This window comes from Arachis hypogaea, chromosome 14 (genome assembly GCF_003086295.3).
Source record: "Arachis hypogaea cultivar Tifrunner chromosome 14, arahy.Tifrunner.gnm2.J5K5, whole genome shotgun sequence".
In the NCBI taxonomy this organism is placed as follows: Eukaryota; Viridiplantae; Streptophyta; class Magnoliopsida; order Fabales; family Fabaceae; genus Arachis; species Arachis hypogaea.
The window spans coordinates 93,901,971-93,920,907 of NC_092049.1; the positions used below are offsets into that span (position 1 = coordinate 93,901,971).

At 38.9% G+C, this 18,937-nt stretch overlaps 1 non-coding gene across 1 annotated transcript; it reads left to right on the forward strand.

The window, feature by feature from the left end:
- The first annotated feature begins 7,981 nt into the window (after positions 1 to 7,981).
- LOC112746301 (small nucleolar RNA R71) lies at positions 7,982 to 8,085 on the forward strand. The gene has a single exon (XR_003174192.1). It is a non-coding gene; the product is annotated as a small nucleolar RNA R71 (small nucleolar RNA).
- The last annotated feature ends 10,852 nt before the right edge of the window (positions 8,086 to 18,937 follow it).

Sequence of the window (18,937 nt, forward strand, 5' to 3'; positions counted from 1 at the left end):
ATGTTTTTGGCGTTCAACTCTGGTTCGTGACGTGTTTCTGGCGTTTAACTCCAGATTGCAGCGTAGAATTGGCGTTCAACGCCCTTTTGGAAAGTATGGACTATTATATATTGCTGGAAAGCCCTGGATGTCTACTTTCCAACGCAATTGGAAAGTGCGCTATTTTGAGTTCTATAGCTCCAGAAAATCCATTTTGAGTGCAGGGAGGTCAGAATCCAACAGCATCAGCAGTCCTTCTTCAACCTCTGAATCTTATTTTTGCTCAAGTCCCTCAATTTCAGCCAGAAAATACCTGAAATCACAGAAAAACACACAAACTCATAGTAAAGTCCAGAAATGTGAATTTAACATAAAAACTAATAAAAACATCCCTAAAAGTAACTGGATCCTACTAAAAACATACTAAAAATAATGCCAAAAAGTGTATAAATTATCCGCTCATCACTTTCCTTGCCGGTCAAGCCGGTCCAATCTCTCAAGTATCTGATGGAGCAGTTGGTTTATTGAAGGTGCTTGTGATGTGGTAGGAGAAGGGATATCTTCCGTTGGTTCTGTGCTCCGGTTGATAGTGGTTGCTGGAGGTCTGATATACTTCCCATTGTGGAATCATGGCCTTGGTGTCCCCAGCTCTATAGGAGACTCCGGCTGCTGAGACTAGATCTGAAACTAAGGCGGAAAAAGGTAGGTTGCCCGTAATCTGTACGTGTCCCATAGTATTCCGGATGTGTCTTGGTAAATTGAGAGGCTGGTCTGTAAGGATACACCAGAGTAAAACAGCCATGCTGCAGTGAAGGAGGACTCGTGAGTGCTTAGAAAAATGTAATGGGACATGATCTGTGCCCATACTCGAGCCTCCAAGGTGAGTGCTGAAGCCAATATACTCTTAGGTCGGGATCGATGGTATCCATAGATCCATTTGCTGCCAGGTTATGCTATAACTCTGAGAACGGTGTCCCAGTTAAATTGGTATGTCTGGCGTTTGAATGAGGCTTCTTGGAATGCGTCCAATCCTTCTGGAGTAGGGGAAAGATCTAAAGCTCGTTGAATGGCCACTTCAGTTATGGGAACTTGCTTCTGACGGACATAGACAGACTGCATGGTTGGCATGTGAAAATTGGAGTAGAATTCAACTACCCATGAAAGGTTAACCTGCCGTGGCTGTCTCCGTAGGAATCCCCATTGTCTTTGCTCAATGTGGGACTCAACAAATTCAATAATGTGGGTTGGGAGGATGAGAAGGTACTCATTGTTATAGTTCCTTTCAGCCAGGATGGAAAACATCTGCTCACAGTAGCGGTTAGTGAACTGCGCAGTGTCCTTTGCTGGAAAGGTTTTTTCTTTTTGATCGACCTTGATGATCCTCTTGATTCTCTTTGTTGAGGGCTTTACTGTTGTTGAAGATGGCTCTGCAGCTAGTTCTCTTTTTGTTCCTTTCCTTGCCGGTGGTTTGTGAGTAGCTTTCTCTTTACCCTTTTTGATGGCCATCCTGAAAAGGGAAGAGAAGGTAACATGTAAAGCTAAGGGTTCAAGCAAGGAAGAAGATAGTACAAGTGATAATCAATGCACGGTAAAGAAGGATGTCGTTAACACATGGTCGCGAATCCATGTGAAAAGTTCATAAATAGAAATATAGCAAGTGCATGTTGTGGCAATAAGATGCAAGATGTTTATTGGCATGCTGGCAAAGGCATGAGTAGCATAGATCAAGCATTAATTGTCCAATTTGATTATCAACTCTTTCAAACTAACAACCTGTTTGTATTGACAATTATATTCAATCAATAATATATGAAAAGGAGTTTTGTGAAAAACAGGCACTAGAGTAGTAGAATAATTTAAAAATAGTGCACAATGCCATAGGGACTTTTTCACAAACACTTAGCATGCATGGTAAATATGTTATTAAAAGTATTGAATTTGAACATGCAAACAACCCTTAAGAAGTAATATTAATTGTCAAACAATTCCTTAATAACTCACAAGCAAAATATAGAAGAAAACAATCACCCAAGTAAATTTCTAACATCAATTAAAATAATATAAAAAGAAAAAGAAAGAAAAAGGAAACATAGAGTATGAAAGTAAAAATTAAAAGAAGAAGAAAACATAAAAAAAAAATAAAAAAAAAATAATAATAATAATAATAATAATAATAATAATAATAATAATGGAAAAGTAAAAAAGAAAGAAGAAAAGAAAAGAACCTTGATAATGGATGTGAAAAAGAGGGGAAAAAAAGGTAAAAAGTAAGAAAGAATAAAGAATAAAGAATAAAGAATAAAGAAGAAAGAAGAAAGAAATAAGAAGGAAAAGAAAAGATTAGGATTGGGGAACAAAAGATAAAATATCTGGCGCTGATCTGGATAAGCTGTGCGGCGCAGGCGACGCGGATGCATGGTGCACGCGTTCGCGTGATTAGCGCTATGTTCAAGTGACGCGGACGCGTGGGTCACGCATTTCCGTGGTTTGTGATATTTTCAGGTGACGCGATCGCGTGGGTGACGCGCACGCGTGACCTGATTTATACTATTGGCGCGAGTGTAGCCTCGTGCACGCACAACTCTCTGTTTTGTTCTCATATTGCAAAAATTCTGGGTGACGCGTGCGCGTGGGTAACGCGCAAGCGTGAATGGCCTCTTTTTGAAAAATGACGCAGACGCATGGGGCACGCGTTCGCGTGATAAGGCTTGTGCTTCTAGCACCATTCCAGCCCCACTCCATCATAACTCTCTGCCATACACCTCTTTACGTTGATTTCGCAGGGTCACGCGTGCGCATGGTCGACATGTACGCGTGGGAGGCTATTTTTTTCAAATGACGCGGACGCATCAGGGATGCATTCGCGTGGGCATGTTTGTGCCTAAGGCACACCTCCAGCCACACTCCCGCGTAACTCTCTGCTTCTTTTCTTCCTTGTTTCGAATGCACCTATGACGCGGACGCGTCAGCGACGCTTGCGCTTCGCGTGCAAAAAATTTTTTTATATGCAGAATGCAAATGCAAATGCAGGCTATATGCAGAGATTATGAGAAGAGTCACTTAAGAAAATAAAGTAAAATAAAATGAAACAAAACTAAGACTGAAACAGAACGATCATAGTATGGTAGGTTGTCTCCCACCTAGCACTTTGCTTTTTACGTCCTTAAGTTGGACGGTCTTCAAGCTCATTCTACTTCTGTTGGTGGGTCTTCTAAGAGGAAGACATCTAGCTCTTTGTGATCCTTAATCTTTTCTCCATGATAAAGTTTTAGGCGATGTCCATTGACCTTGATGAATTTTGAACTAGAAGGATGACGCAGGTGAAAAACTCCGTATGGCTTTACCTTCTCTACTCTGTAGGGACCTTCCCATCTTGATCTTAGTTTGCCTGGCATAAGCCGTAGTCTGGAGTTATAAAGAAGAACTAATTCTCCTGGTCTAAATTCTCTCCTTTTTATGTGCTTGTCATGGACAGCCTTCATCTTCTCTTTGTATCGCCTAGAGTTGTCATATGCTTCTAGGCAAAGGTTCTCTAATTCTGCTAGTTGCAACTTCCTTTCAGCACCAGCTTCTTCAAAATTCATGTTGCACTCCCTCACAGCCCAGAAAGCCTTGTGTTCCACCTCTACTGGAAGGTGGCAAGCCTTTCCGTACACTAAGTGGAAAGGACTTATACCAATGGGTGTCTTGTATGCTGTTCAATATTCCCAGAGTGCATCTTATAGTCTGGCACTTCTGCTTGTCCATTGGTCTAGGGATGATAAGCTGTTGCTACTTTGTGAACAATCCCATGCTTCTTCAGTAATCCTGTTAGTCTCCTGTTACAAAAGTGAGTGCCTTGATCACTCACGATTGCTCGTGGTGATCCAAAGCGACAGATAATATGGTTTCTAACAAAGGAAACAACAGTGTTAGCATCATCAGTACGGGTAGGAATTGCTTCCACCCATTTAGAAACATAATCTACAGCTAACAGTATATAAAGGTAACCATTAGAGTTTGGAAATGGTCCCATGAAGTCAATGTCCCAAACATCAAAAATTTCATAGAAAAGCATAATCTGTTGAGGCATCTCATCCCTCTTGGATATATTACCAAACCTTTGGCATGTGAAATAGGATTTACAAAATTCAGCAACATCTTTAAAAAGAGTAGGCCACCAGAATCCATAGTCTAAGATTTTTTTAGCTGTTCTTTGAGGGCCAAAATGCCCCCCACTCTCAGAGGAGTGGCAGGCCTCTAAAATGGACTGAAATTCTGTTTGAGGTACACACCTTCTAATTACCTGGTCAGCTCCATACCTCCATAAATATGGGTCATCCCATATATAGTATTTAGACTCGCTTTTCATCTTGTCCCTTTGATGCTTAGTAAAATTTGGAGGAAAAGTATGGCTAACTAGATAATTAGCTATAGGTGCATACCAAGGAACTACTTCAAATACTGCATGCAAACTATCAAATGGAAACGCATCATTGATTGGAGTGGAGTCATCCTTAATGTGCTCAAGGCGACTCAAGTGGTCTGCCACTAAATTCTGGTTACCACTCCTATCCTTAATTTCTAAATCAAATTCTTGTAGCAGCAGTATCCAACGTATCAACCTTGGTTTGGACTTTCTTTAGCTAATAAATATTTTAGAGCTGCATGGTCTGAGTATACTACTACCTTAGTACCAAGTAAATAGACTCAAAATTTATCCAGAGCAAAAACAATAGCAAGAAGCTCTTTTTCAGTAGTAGTGTAATTAGACTGAGCAGCATCTAAGGTCTTAGATGCATAAGCAATTACGAAAAAATCCTTACCTTCACGCTGAGCCAGCATCGCTCCTACTGCATCGTTGGAGGCATCACACATAATCTCAAATGGCTAGCGCCAGTCTAGTCCTCTCACAATTGGAGCTTGAGTCAGGGCGATCTTCAGCTTATCAAATGCTTGCATGTAATCCTCACTGAACTCAAACTCAATATTTTTCTGCAACAGTCTGGATAAAGGTGATGCTACCTTACTGAAGTCCTTAATGAATCTCCTGTAAAAACCTGCATGGCCAAGGAACGAATGGACTTCCCTCACGGAGGAGGGGTAAGGTAAAATAGAAATGACATCCACCTTTGCTGGATCTACAGAAATACCCATATTAGAAACAACATGTCCTAGAACAATCTCTTGTTTTACCATAAAGTGACATTTTTCAAAATTCAATACAAGGTTTGAACTAACACACCTGTCTAAAACTCTAGCTAAACTATCCAAGCAAAGGTTAAACGAATCACCATATACGCTAAAATTATCCATAAATACTTCCATACAGTTCTCAATAAGATTTGAAAAGATACTCATCATGCATCTTTGGAAAGTAGCCGGTGCATTACATAAGCCAAAAGGCATCCTCTTATATGCATACGTTCCAAAGGGACATGTAAAAGTAGTCTTCTCCTAATCTTCAGGAGCTATATGAATTTGAAAATAGCCTGTATAACCATCTAAAAAGCAATAATGGGATTTACCTGACAGGCAATCAAGCATCTGGTCAATGAATCGCAAGGGGTAGTGATCCTTGCGAGTAGCTTGGTTGAGACGCCTATAGTCAATGCAAACCCTCCATGAATTCTGCACTCTAGTTGTTAGGAGCTCTCCATGCTCATTTTTTACTGTTGTGACTCCAGACTTCTTAGGCACCACTTGTACTGGACTGACCCATTCACTATCTGAGATGGGATAGATAATATCTGCTTCAAGTAGCCTTGTCACTTCCTTCTTGACAACTTCTAAGATGGTGGGATTCAATTTTCTTTGGGCTTGACGGACGGGTTTTGATTCCTCTTCTAAGTATATTCTGTGCTCACAGACTTGAGGGCTGATGCCTACTATATCTGCCAAGCTCCACCCAATTGCCTTCTTATGTTTTCTCAGCACACTAAGTAGCTGCTCCTCTTGTTGAGAAGTGAGTTTTCTTGCAATGATAACTGGGAACTTCTGATTATCCTCAAGGTAAGCATACTTGAGGTATGGAGGAAGGGGCTTCAATTCTGATTTCTTCTCTTGGATAGGCTCTGGATCATCCGGGGCTAATAATAATGGCAAAGTGTCCTCATTGTGTTCAGAGGGTGTCCCCACACTTGGACCTTGCTCCATGTGTTTCTCTTCTACTTCTTCTTGGTGAACTTCAACTACAGTTTCATCAATGATGTCGCACTGGAAGATAGAATGATCTTCCGAAGGGTGCTTCATAGCTTCATTTAAACTGAAACTCACTGTTCTGCCATCTATCTCAAAGGAATAAGTTCCTGAGAATGCATCCAGCTTGAACTTTGAAGTCTTCAGGAATGGTCTTCCAAGCAGGATTGATGATGGTCTTCCTGAGTCATTAGGGGGCATTTCCAGGATATAGAAGTCAATGGAAAATATGAGCCCCTTAATGCTCACCAATACATCTTCAGCAATTCCAACTACTGTAATAATTTTTTTATCTGCTAACACAAAACGAGCTGCCGACCTTTATAAGGGAGGGAGCTTCAAGTTATCATATATAGACAATGGCCTTATACTAATACATGCTCCTAAATCGCACATGCAATCAAAAAATATTACACCTCCAATGGTACAGTTTACCATACATGGACTTGGATCACTACATTTTTCAGGTATACCTCCCATTAAAGCAGATATAGAACTACCTAAAGGAATAGTTTCTAATTCATTAATTTTATCTTTATGTATGCATAAATCTTTTAGAAACTGTGCATATTTAGGTACTTGCTGAATAACATCAAAATGGGGAACATTTACCTCAATCTTTTTGAAAATTTCTACTATTTTGGGATCAAGTTCTGTCTGCTTTCTGGACTTCCTTGCAAGGTGTGGAAATGGGATATGAATGGCGCCATTTATAGCTTCTGCATCCTTTGGTGCTCCATTCTTTTGCTGAGCTAGTTCTTCTTCAACCTTGTCTTGTACTTTCTCTTCCTCTTCAGCATCTTCTACTTCTACCATATCCTCGGCTGGAGTGTGTTCTAGTGCGCTTGGCGCCTCTTGGTTCCTCTCTTGCAATGTGGTTCCGGACCTCAAAGTGATGGCATTGATGCTACCCTTGGGATTAGGTAAGGGTTGAGAAGGAATTACACTGGAGCTTAAAGGTTGGTTAGTGGAAGTAGGTAATGAATCTATCCGGGCGGCGAGAGCTTGTAAAGTGACATTCAGACCGTTTAGAGTATAGTTCAGTATAGTCTGCATGTCTTGTTGTCCTTGTGCAAGAGAACGAAGCATCTCGTCATTTGATGAGGAAGTAGGATAAGTGATTTGTGGGACCTGTTGTTGGTTGTGCTGGGATCCTTGTGACTGTCTCAGGTGAGGTGCTCTGTAGGACTGGTTCTGATTCTACTATCTGTTGTTGTTATTCCACCTCTGGTTTCCATTATTATCTCTGCCTCCTCTGTTATAGTTATCCCTCCAGCCATGGTTGGAATTATCTCTCCAACCTTGGTTGGAGTTGTCCTGCCATCCTTGGTTATAGTTCCCACCTTGGTTGTAGTTGTCTCCTTGTTGATTGTATCCTTGATTCGGGTGGTCATAGAAGTTATGAGTAGCTACCACAGTGTTGTCTTCTTGTTGGAGCTGCGGGCATTCATCATTATAATGACTATAATCAACACAGATTCCGCATACTCTTTGGGGAACTAACTGTTAAATTTGTTGTGGTGGGGAAGGCTAAGCTTGTTGTTGTTGGTTCAACTGCATTTGTTTCAATAGGTTGGTCATTTCACATATACTCTGTGTAAGAGCAGTAGTCTCAGTGCTAGAGGAAACTTCTGCAACAGCTTTTGAGTGGCTGCTCCTGTGCCTGTGATTCCTAGTAGACTCATCTAAGTCACTGATCAGTTGCCATGCTTCATTTGCGATCTTGTACTTCTTCAGAGAACCATTACTGGCACCATCTAGTGTGGTTTTGTCCCGAGGCTTCATGCCTTGAGTGAAGTAGCTAATTAACACTAGCTTGTCAATCATGTGATGGAGGCATGCGTCTAGAAGGTTCTTAAAGCGCTTCCAGTACTCATAGAGAGTCTCTGATTCTCCTTGAATAATGCAAGAGATCTCTTTTCTCAATCTATCTGTGACTTCAGCTGGAAAGTATTTTTCCAAGAATTCTCTCCTGAGCGTATCCCAGTTGGTAACAGTTGCTTCAGGTTGGGAGTAGTACCACTCCCTCGCCTTTCCCTCAAGAGAAAACGGGAAGGCGGTTAACAGAATAGAAGTTTCATTCGCACCATGACGCCCAACAGTAGAACAGGCTGTCTGGAAATCCCTTAGGTGCTTGATAGGCTCCTGAGCAGGTAAGCCATGAAATTTGGGCATCAAGTTGATTAATGCACTCTTCAGCTCAAAATCTGTAGCCAGAGTTGGATGATGCACTTGATACGGCTACAGTGTAAAATCTGGGGCTCCAGCTTCTTGAAGAGTAATCCTTCTAGGTGCTGCCATGTTATCTGCACGTGAATCAACTGAATCAGTAGTAAAGGAGCTTGTTTTGCTCTCAGATGATGGTTCATATTCGCCCTCAGATGAGACTGGTGAATCGATAACAATCACTTCACCACCCTCAGAGGCTAACCGACGTCGAGCTCACCTAATACGTGAAATAGTTATTTCAATTTCAGGATCAAATGCAGCTAAGCTCGGATCAGGCAACGAACGCGTCATTCAATGAGAGAAACATATAGCTCATGGTAAAAAAGTAAAATAAAATACGCAAATAAAATAAAATATATACACTAATTAATAATTTAGCACACAATTACAACTCTCCGGCAACGGCACCAAAAATTGGTGCATGGCAGAAATTAGGCCAATTAAAAGATTGTAATATAAGAACAGCATTGTGAGTATAGCTCTTAACCAGCTAAAATCTGCCTCACCAATTTAGAAAGGTGTCACAAAGTTTAAAATAAAAATGCTGGGAGTATGAGTCCCAGGTCGTTGATAAACCCATATTTTATGATATATTTTGTGCTTAAATTGAGTGATTTATTCAATCCTTCACCCACTTATTCATATTAATTGCATGGTTTTACTTTCCCTTCCTTATTATGTGATGTATGTGAAAAACATGTTTCCTATGCTTAAAAAATTAATTATTTTAATTACCCTTATTATCATTCGATGCCATGATTAGTGTGTTGAGTAGTTTCAGATCTTCTAAGGCAGGAATGACTCAAAGGATGGAAAGGAAACATACAAAAAATGGAAGGAAAGCACAAAACGGAGTTTTGGAGAAACTGGCATCCACACGACCGCATGGGCGACGCGGACGCATGCCAAGCGCGAATCAACAGCGACGCGGCCGCATGACTGACACGACCGCGCGCCTTAAGAAAAACACATATGACGTGGCCGCATGACTGACGCGACCACGTGACAAGAAAAGCTCCGAATGACGCGACCGCGTGACCCACGCGGATGCGTGACAGAGGCCACACACCAGAAATTGCAGAAAACACTCCCAGCAATTTCTGAAGCCCTTTTTGGCCCAAATCCAAGTCCAGAAGGCATAGATTAGAGATTATAAAGTGTGGGAATGCACCCATTCAAAGGGAGCTCGCCAATTTAGTTACTTCTCATGATTTAGATTTAGTTTTGAGAGAGGTTCTCTCCTTTCTCTCTTAGGATTTAGGACTTCTCTTAGTTTTAGGAGTGACTCTCGATCCCAGGTTTAATGTTCCTTTACTTTAAGCTTCCCTTTCACTTTTATTCATTCCATTACTTTAGTTGATTTTTCACTTTTGCCATTTAATTTATGAATTCTTATATGTTCCAGATTATTTGAATTAATGTTATTTGAGGTATTTCAGTTTACTATTGCTTTCTTTTATTTATGTCACCATTGCTTTCAATCTGAAGACATTTTTATTCCAGCAAATTTACTTTTTCCCTTTTGGTCTTGTTAAGAAATCAGTAACTCAGGAGTTATCTTAGCTCAATATAATTGATAACTGTTATCTTTGCTAATCGAATTGAACCTCAATAATCCCAACCTTTTCTTAGGAAATAAATAGGATTCGAGGATCAAACTAATTAGTCCCTTGACTTTCCTTTGCTTTAGTAAGGGTCAACTAAGTGGAATTAAGATTCAACCTTCATTATTATTGATAAGGATAACTAAGTCTGGACTTCCAATTTCTCATACCTTACCAAAAGTTTATTTTACAGTTATTTATTTATTTTTAATTGCCATTTAAATTATTTGTCATATTTGTTCCTCATTCTTGAAACCCCTAATTTACAATCTCCATAACCAATAATAAGAACATACTTCCCTGCAGTTCCTTGAGAAGACGACCCGAGGTTTGAATACTTCGGTTATCAATTTATTTAGGGGTTTGTTACTTGTGACAACCAAAAAGTTTGTATGAAAGGACTTTTGAAGGTTTAGAAACTATACTTGCAACGAGGATTTATCCGCAAATTTCTAGACCACGCAAAAGTTCCTCTCATCAGTCGTCTCCCAACGAGTTGCAAGAAAGGGTGCTAAGTTATTAATCAGGAGTTTTCCGAGAATTTTGAGAGTTGAATGACAGAAAATAAAAATTATAATTAAGTGCAATGAAAATTAAAAGGAATTTATATTATTCAAAATAAAAGAAAGCCTTGACTGGGGGAATGATTAATTGGAAGTTCTATCCTTGTTGGAATTCTCTCAAGTGTAGTATAAAGAGGTTGCTATTTTCACTTAGTTAACCCTTACTAAATAAAGAAAAGTCAAGTGATTGAGCTAACTCTTATTCGCAAATCCTAGTCCTCTCCCTTAGGAAGGTCTGGCATTAGTAAATACAGAATTAGCCAACAACTTCCAATTTAACTAACCACTTGAGCATTCTAACTCAAGTGTCTCCTTTTAATCAACCTCCATGTCAAGTAGGGAATCTACTCTATTGACATGGATATTATCTTTGTTATTGGGAGTTTGGAATAGAAAAAAGACATAATAATTTAAATAAAATAGAGATTCAAAATTAATTAAAAGTAAAAGTAATCGTTTGCATTAACAATCCATGAAAATAATCTAATTACCACTCTAAACAAGAATTAAGAATATGGAATAAATAAAAGAGAAAGTAAGGAAACAAACTAGAATAGTATCTTCAAAGGAGGTGATGACTCTTCAATATCCGAAGGCAAAAGCAATAAACTATGAATGTAAAGAGAAACTAGAGGAAGAGTAATTCTCTCTCTAGATTCAGATCTAAAAACCTAAAAACTATCCTAATGAGAATATGTGAGTATGTCTCCGTCTATCTCTTGAGTATCTGCATGTTCTCTGGCTTTATTCTGTGTTTCTGGGTCAAAAACTGGGTTAAAACGCGGCCCAAAATCGCCCCCAGTGTTTTTTGTTAATTCTGCAGATCGCGCTTGTCACGCGTATGCGTCAGTCACACGTGCGCGTCATTTGGTGAATTTCTTTGTCACGCTTACGCGTCGTCCACGCGTGCACGTCTTTTGTGCAGACTCCAATCCACGCGTATGCGTCAGAAACGCGCACGCGTCGCTGTAATTCCTCCATTCCGCGCGCTCGCGTGATCCATGCGTGCGCGTCGGTGCTCGCTGGTCATCTCCTTAGTTTCTTGTGTTTCTTCCATTTTTGCAAGCTTCCTCTCCATTTTCTAAGCCATTTGACGTTAGGATTTTTGCCAGGAAAGAATTTCATAAAAATAGTCGCGTTGTAGATATAGTCTCTAAACCGACAGAAATTCCTTCGTACAAATGTTTTGGTTGCCACAAGTAACAAACCCCTTTTAAATTGATAACCAAGTATTTAAACATCGGGTCGTCTTCTCAAGGAATTGCAGGGAGGTATGTTCTTATTATTGGTTATGAGTCTTGTAAATTAGGGGTTTTAGAAAGTAAGGAAGCAGTATGTTGCATAAGAAGAATAAGATAAATAAATAACTATAAAATAAACTCTTGGCAAAGTATAAGAACTGAAAGTCCTATCCTTATCAATTGTGATGAGAATTGGATTTTAATCCCACTTGGTCAGCCTTTACTAAACAAAGAAAAGTTAAGTGGGCTGATTGGCTTGATTCTCAAGTCCTAGTCAACTCCTGTGGAGAGACTAGCTTTAGAGCAATCCTAGTTCAATCAGAATCTGCCAATTTCAACCACTGTTTTATTTGACAGCTCAAGCGTCACCAATTACCTTAACCAAAGCCAAGAATGTAGAAAGCTAAATTAAAATCATAAATATCTGGAATACCTCAAATAAAATACATTCAAAGTAGTAAAATCTAACATGGAAAAGTTCATAAGCCAATTGGAAAAATAAATAAAAATAAAGAACCTGGGATTGAGAGTCACTCCTAAAACTAAGAGAAGTCCTAAATCCTAATCCTAAGAGAGAGGAGAGAACCTCTCTCTCTAAAAACTACATCTACTCTTAAATTTGTGAATATGAGAGCCTCCTCATGAATGGATGCATTCCCCCACTTTATAGCCTCTAATATGTGTTTTCTGAGCCGCAAAATGGGTCAAAAACAGTCCAGAATTCGCTGGTTTTGAATTTTGCCACGCTGATTTTTCGTCACTGCAACACGGCCGCATGGATCACGCGGTCGCGTCATCTAGCGTCAGGGAAAATATATCATATTATATATCAAATCGAAGCCCTGGACGTTAGCTTTCCAACGCAACTGGAACCGTATCATTTGGACCTCTATGGCTAAAGTTATAGCCGTTTGAGTGCGAAGAGGTCAGGCTGGACAGCTTAGCAATTTCTCCAACTTATTGTATTCCTTCCACTTTTATATGCTTCCTTTCCATCCTCTGAGCCATTCCTACCCTATAATCTCTGAAAACACTTAACACACATATCAAGGCATCTAATGGTAATAAGAGAGGATTAATATTAGCAAATATAAGTCCAAAGAAATATGTTTTCAATCAAAGCACATAATTAGGAAGGCAAATGTAAAACCATGCAAATAGTATGAATAAGTGGGTAAAGAGTAGATAAAAACCACTTAATTGAGCACAAGATAAACCATGAAATAGTGGTTTATCAACCTTCCCACACTTAAACACTAGCATGTCCTCATGCTAAGCTCAAGAGAAGCTATAAAGATGAAGAGGAATGGTAGGATGTATGAAATGCAATCCTATCTATATGAATGCAACTACATGCAAAATATTTCTATCTACTTGGTTAAAAATAAATAAGTTCTCCAAGACAAACATAAATCAGATTTCACTAATTCAAATCATAAAATAAAAATCAGGTAAACTTGTAAGAAGACAGCTCATGAAAGCAGAGAACATAGAATCAAGCATTGAACCCTCACTGGTAGTGTATATCACTCTAATCTCTCAAGTGTATAGGGTTATTCACTCTACTCTTCTCTAGTCATGCTTTCTAAACCTTGTTCTTCATCTAACCAATCAACAAATATTTAATGTACCAATGCAAACATCATGAGGTCTTTTCAAGGTTGTAATGGGGCTGAGGTAAAGGTAAGGATATATGTATGGCCAAGTGAGCTATAATATGAATCTTCAATTAACCTAAGCTCTCACCTAATATACATATACTCTATATACTTTTAAATTCATGCCTAGCTACCCATAATTCTCACTTTTGTATAATTTCCATACTCATGTACCAAATTTTTCTTTAATTTTTATCACATGTGCATTGATCTTTTATTAAACTTAATATTGGGGTAATTTTGTCCCCTTATTTACTTATTTATTGAGTATTTTTGGATTTTTCTCTTTTTTTTTCTTTTTTTTTTCTTTCTTTTTTTTTTGTAGAGAAACAAACATAACTTATCAATGCACATGGATTTTCTATTATTTTTCTATTTTGGTTTTTCATGAGTAAGTTCCCAAATTCCTGATATTCAAATAAATTAGAAACATTATACTTTTCCTTTATTAACCCATGTTCCCACAGTTTCCCCATACTTAATTAACACACTATCTTAAGCTAACCAAAGATTCAATTGGGATATTTAATTGTTTTTCTGCTTTAAGGCTAGTGATGTGGTAAAATACAGAACAAGAGGGGGTTAAAAGGCTCAAAGTGGCTGACAAGGGTGATTTAAAGGGTAGGCTTATTTGGGATAAGTGAGCTAAAATCAAATAATGGCCTCAATCATATGCAAACATGTAAATACACTAAATAATGGACATATAGGTTGGAACAAAATATAGATTACAATCATAGAGAAGGGAACACACAGGAATAAAATATTTATGGTTAAATAATGTAACCATGTAAATAAGCTCAAAGTCTCACAGGTTGTGTGTTCTTTGACTCAAAAACCATGTTCCAAATACAACTTCAAACAAATTTAACACATAAAAATTTTTAAAAATTTTTATTTAAATTAGTGAAATTTTTTTTCAAAAATAGGATCTTAAAAAGAGATTTATTATTTTAACCAAGTAGTAACTAAATGCACAAAATCAAATAAATATGCAATCAAATATGCAGATGCAATAATGAACAAATAAAGAAAATAAGATTATTGGTGTTGAAAAGAAAGTACTAACCCACGGAGATCGGTATCGACCTCCCCACACTTAAAGGTTGCACCGTCCTCGGTGCATGCTAAGATGTACAAGTGGACGGGCTGTTCCAACTGATGCTTTTCTTCAAGGATTATGCAGATGGACTTGTTTGTCTCCCCTTTTAAGCGTCTTCCGGTTCTCTTCCTGGTGGCCATCCTGAAAGAAAAAGGGAAGAAAGGTAACCCCATAATAGAGATAAGAAAATAAATGAAGTATGGTTGGGTTAATGCCAAATGATAAGGGTCTCATTTACATGGAAGCTTCAACATGTACGTAAGAAAACAAATAAAAGCACATGGCAATTGAAGAGTGCAATAATTTGCAACAATAGGGAAGAGAGTGTGGGTAAGGAGAGGTAATGTAAATTCATGTCAATGCAAAAAGTAGTACAGGTATAAAAGATTGGCATTGATATAAATAATATAACCTATCCAGAATAAAACAAGTCACTAAGCACCCAAAAATAATTCAAGGGAAGATGCAACAGTTAAATATGAAAAAAAAATTTTAACACCAAAGGAAAAATAATTAATTTAGAAAAGAAAATAAAAATATGCACAAAATTAAGATGCAATGAATGAAATATGCAAATAAAATAGAATGGAGGTGAAAGAAAATAAGAAAGGAAGAAGAAAGAAATAAGAAAAGATAAGAAAAATAAGGATTAGAGAAGAAAAGATAAGAAAATTGGCTTATCTGGATATTCTGTGCGCCGCTTGTGACGCGGACGCGTGAGTGACGCGGTGGCGTGGTGCGCGAGAAGGTCAGGTGACGCGGACGCGTGGGTCACGTGATCGCGTGGCCTGTTTTGTGTGATTGGTGCGAGTGCAGCCTCGCGGTCGCGCAACTCTCTGTTCAAAACTTTTTTTGCCAAAATTCTGGGTGATGCGATTGCGTGGTTGACGCGGTCGCGTGGGTGGCCATCTTTTGAAAACGACGCGAACGCGTGGGACACGCGTTCGCGTGGGAGGGCTTGGGCTTCCAGCACAACTTTCGGCCAAGCACCCCTTTTTCACGTCGATTTTCAGGGCACGCTGCCGCGTGGGTAATGCGGTCGCGTGGGAGGCCAAAGTTCCTACGTGACACGAACGCGTCGGCGACGCGGTCGTGTGGGTCGGTTTGTGCCACTGGCACGCCTCCAGCCACGCTCCAGCGTGACTCTCTGTTCATTTTTATTTTCTCCACTCTCCTTGCGACGCGGACGCGTCGCTGATGCGGTCGCGTCGCGTGGCATTTTTTTTTATAATCTGAAAAATGAAGAATGCAGTGTTAATATGAATGTGATGCAAAACTCCAGGTTCAATATAATAAAATAAAATAAAATAAAACTAGAAAACAAATAAAACTAAATAAAAATGAAAAAGGAACAATCATACCATGGTGGGTTGTCTCCCACCTAGCACTTTTAGTTAAAGTCCTTAAGTTGGACATTGGATGAGCTTCCTGTGTTATGGTGGCTTGTGCTTGTACTGATCCAGGAATCTCCACCAATGTTTGTGATTCCAATGGCCTCCGGGATCCCAAACTAAGCATGTAAAGCCCTTAAGAAGCTTCAAACAGATTTTTAGGCTCCCGGGGTGACAAATCCCAGAACAGATTCCAGGATCCCAAACTTTACTTTTACACCCGTTTTTGTCTCGATCTGCATTTTTCCAGCCGGGTGAAAGGTGATCTGAATTCTCACTGCAGCGACCAAACAGCTTCCTAGACCCATTCAGTTGAGCTTTATACCAACCTTTGCGTTTGAACTTAAAGCTTCCAACCATGATGAACCTTGCAGGACAATTCTTACCACTGGCCATCTTCCTCTTACTCTTAATATCATAAAGAGCTCTAAGTTGACCATCCGTCTCCAGTAGCCCATATTCAAGTGGGGTTAGAAAGCTAAGGGATATGAATTTTACCCACTTGAATGTTGTGAATGATGATGGCAACTTAGGGGGAGGTGTTTTTAATGAAATTGCAAGCTCCACTCCCTTGTGCTCTTCTCTGATAATTACCACCTCTTTGCAAGCTTCTTCAATTTCAACCTCTTCCTCTTGGCAGCTTTCTTCCAATTCAATCTCCTCTTCATTGCTTTCCAAGGGCATGGGAGGTTGTGCTTCTTCTTCTTGAATCTCCATCTCTTGATCAACCTCTTCCAAGTCTTCAACTGTGATATGCCTTGGAGGTTGTACACCCTCCTCAGCATCAATTTCAAACGTCTTGGAAGGGGGTTCTATGACTGGACTTTCCCATGGAGGTTCTGCATCTCCTAAGTCTTCAACCCACTCTTCTTCTTGAATAATGACAGCTTCTTCTACTTGTTCTAGTACGAATTCATTCTCTGTCTTATCCACTGGAGTTTCTGGTATCTCCTTCGTGCTACGCTCTTTGTTAGACTGTTCACATGGGGCTGTGGCTGATCCTTGTGTATTTGAGCGCCTAGAAACCCATTGAATTACTACTTGCTTCAGTTGTCGAATGGTTGCCTGAAATCAATCCACTGTTTCCTTGAAACGATCCTTTGTCTCTTGATGCACTCAGCTTTCATAAATAGGATCATAGTGCTCTTGGATTGATGGATATGGAGATGATGAATATTAAAGTGGTGGTTCTTGTGAGTAATTGGGTTGGAATTAGGGTGGTTCTATATATGGTTCATATGGCTCATAAGGTGGTTGGTATGGTGGTTGAGGGTTAGGGTCATATGGAGGTGAATGGCGGAAAGGGGCTTGTGAGTGTGGTGGTCCAAAGTTATGTTGAGGAAAGGGTTCATAGGCATATGGTGGTGGTTGTTGATAGTCCATTGGAGGTGGTTGTTGCCATGAGGGTTGATCAAATCCTTGTGGCTCCTCTCATCTTTGATTGTTCCAACCTTGATGCCTGCTCTCATTGTAATTTCTTCTTCCTGCAACATTATTGTAACCAGACTCATAGCCAAAGGGGTGAGAGTTCATAGTAGAAAATAAAAATTAAAAAAATAAAAATAAATTGAAATTAAAAGGTTATTTAAATTTTGAATTTGAAAATTAAATTTTGAAATTTGAATTTTAAATTTTTGAAATTTGAATTTTTTTTGAAATTTGAAATTTGAAAAAAAAAATTTAATTTGAATTTTAAAAAAAAATTTAAATTTGAATTTTGAAATTTGACTTTTGAAATAAGATAAGATAAGATAAAAATTTTAAAATAAAAATCAATAACCTCTTAATTTAATAAAAATAAAAATAAAAACAAATCAAAAAGCAAATATTTACAATAACCAATAATAAGGCACACGTTTGCAATTCCCCGGCAACGGTGCCATTTTGACGTTAGAGTTTTTGCCAGTAAAGAATTTCATAAAAACAGTCGCGTTGTAGATATAGTCTCTAAACCGACAGAAATCCCTTCGTACAAACATTTTGGTTGCCACAAGTAACAAACCCCTTTTAAATTGATAACCGAGTATTTAAACATCGGGTCGTCTTCTCAAGGAATTGCAGGGAGGTATGTTCTTATTATTGGTTATGAGTCTTGTAAATTAGGGGTTTTAGAAAGTAAGGAAGCAGTATGTTGCATAAGAAGAATAAGATAAATAAATAACTATAAAATAAACTCTTGGCAAAGTATAAGAACTGAAAGTCCTATCCTTATCAATTGTGATGAGAATTGGATTTTAATCCCACTTGGTCAGCCTTTACTAAACAAAGGAAAGTTAAGTGGGCTGATTGGCTTGATTCTCAAGTCCTAGTCAACTCCTGTGGAGAGACTAGCTTTAGAGCAATCCTAGTTCAATTAGAATCTGCCAATTTCAACCACTGTTTTATTTGACAGCTCAAGCGTCACCAATTACCTTAACCAAAGCCAAGAATGTAGAAAGCTAAATTAAAATCATAAATATCTGGAATACCTCAAATAAAATACATTCAAAGTAGTAAAATCTAACATGGAAAAGTTCATAAGCCAATTGGAAAAATAAATAAAAATAAAAAACCTGGGATTGAGAGTCACTCCTAAAACTAAGAGAAGTCCTAAATCCTAATCCTAAGAGAGAGGAGAGAACCTCTCTCTCTAAAAACTACATCTACTCCTAAAATTGTGAATATGAGAGCCTTCTCATGAATGGATGCATTCCCCCACTTTTTAGCCTCTAATCTGTGTTTTCTGGGCCGCAAACTAGGTCAAAAACAGTCCAGAATTCGCTGGTTTCGAATTTTGCCACGCTGGTTTTTCGTAACTGCGACGCGGCCGCATGAATCACGCGGTCGCGTCGCCTAGCGTCAGAGAAACGATATTATATTATATATCAAATCGAAGCCCCGGACGTTAGCTTTCCAACGCAACTGGAACCGCGTCATTTGGACCTCTGTAGCTAAAGTTATAGTCGTTTGAGTGCGAAGAGGTCAGGCTGGACAGCTTAGCAATTTCTCCAACT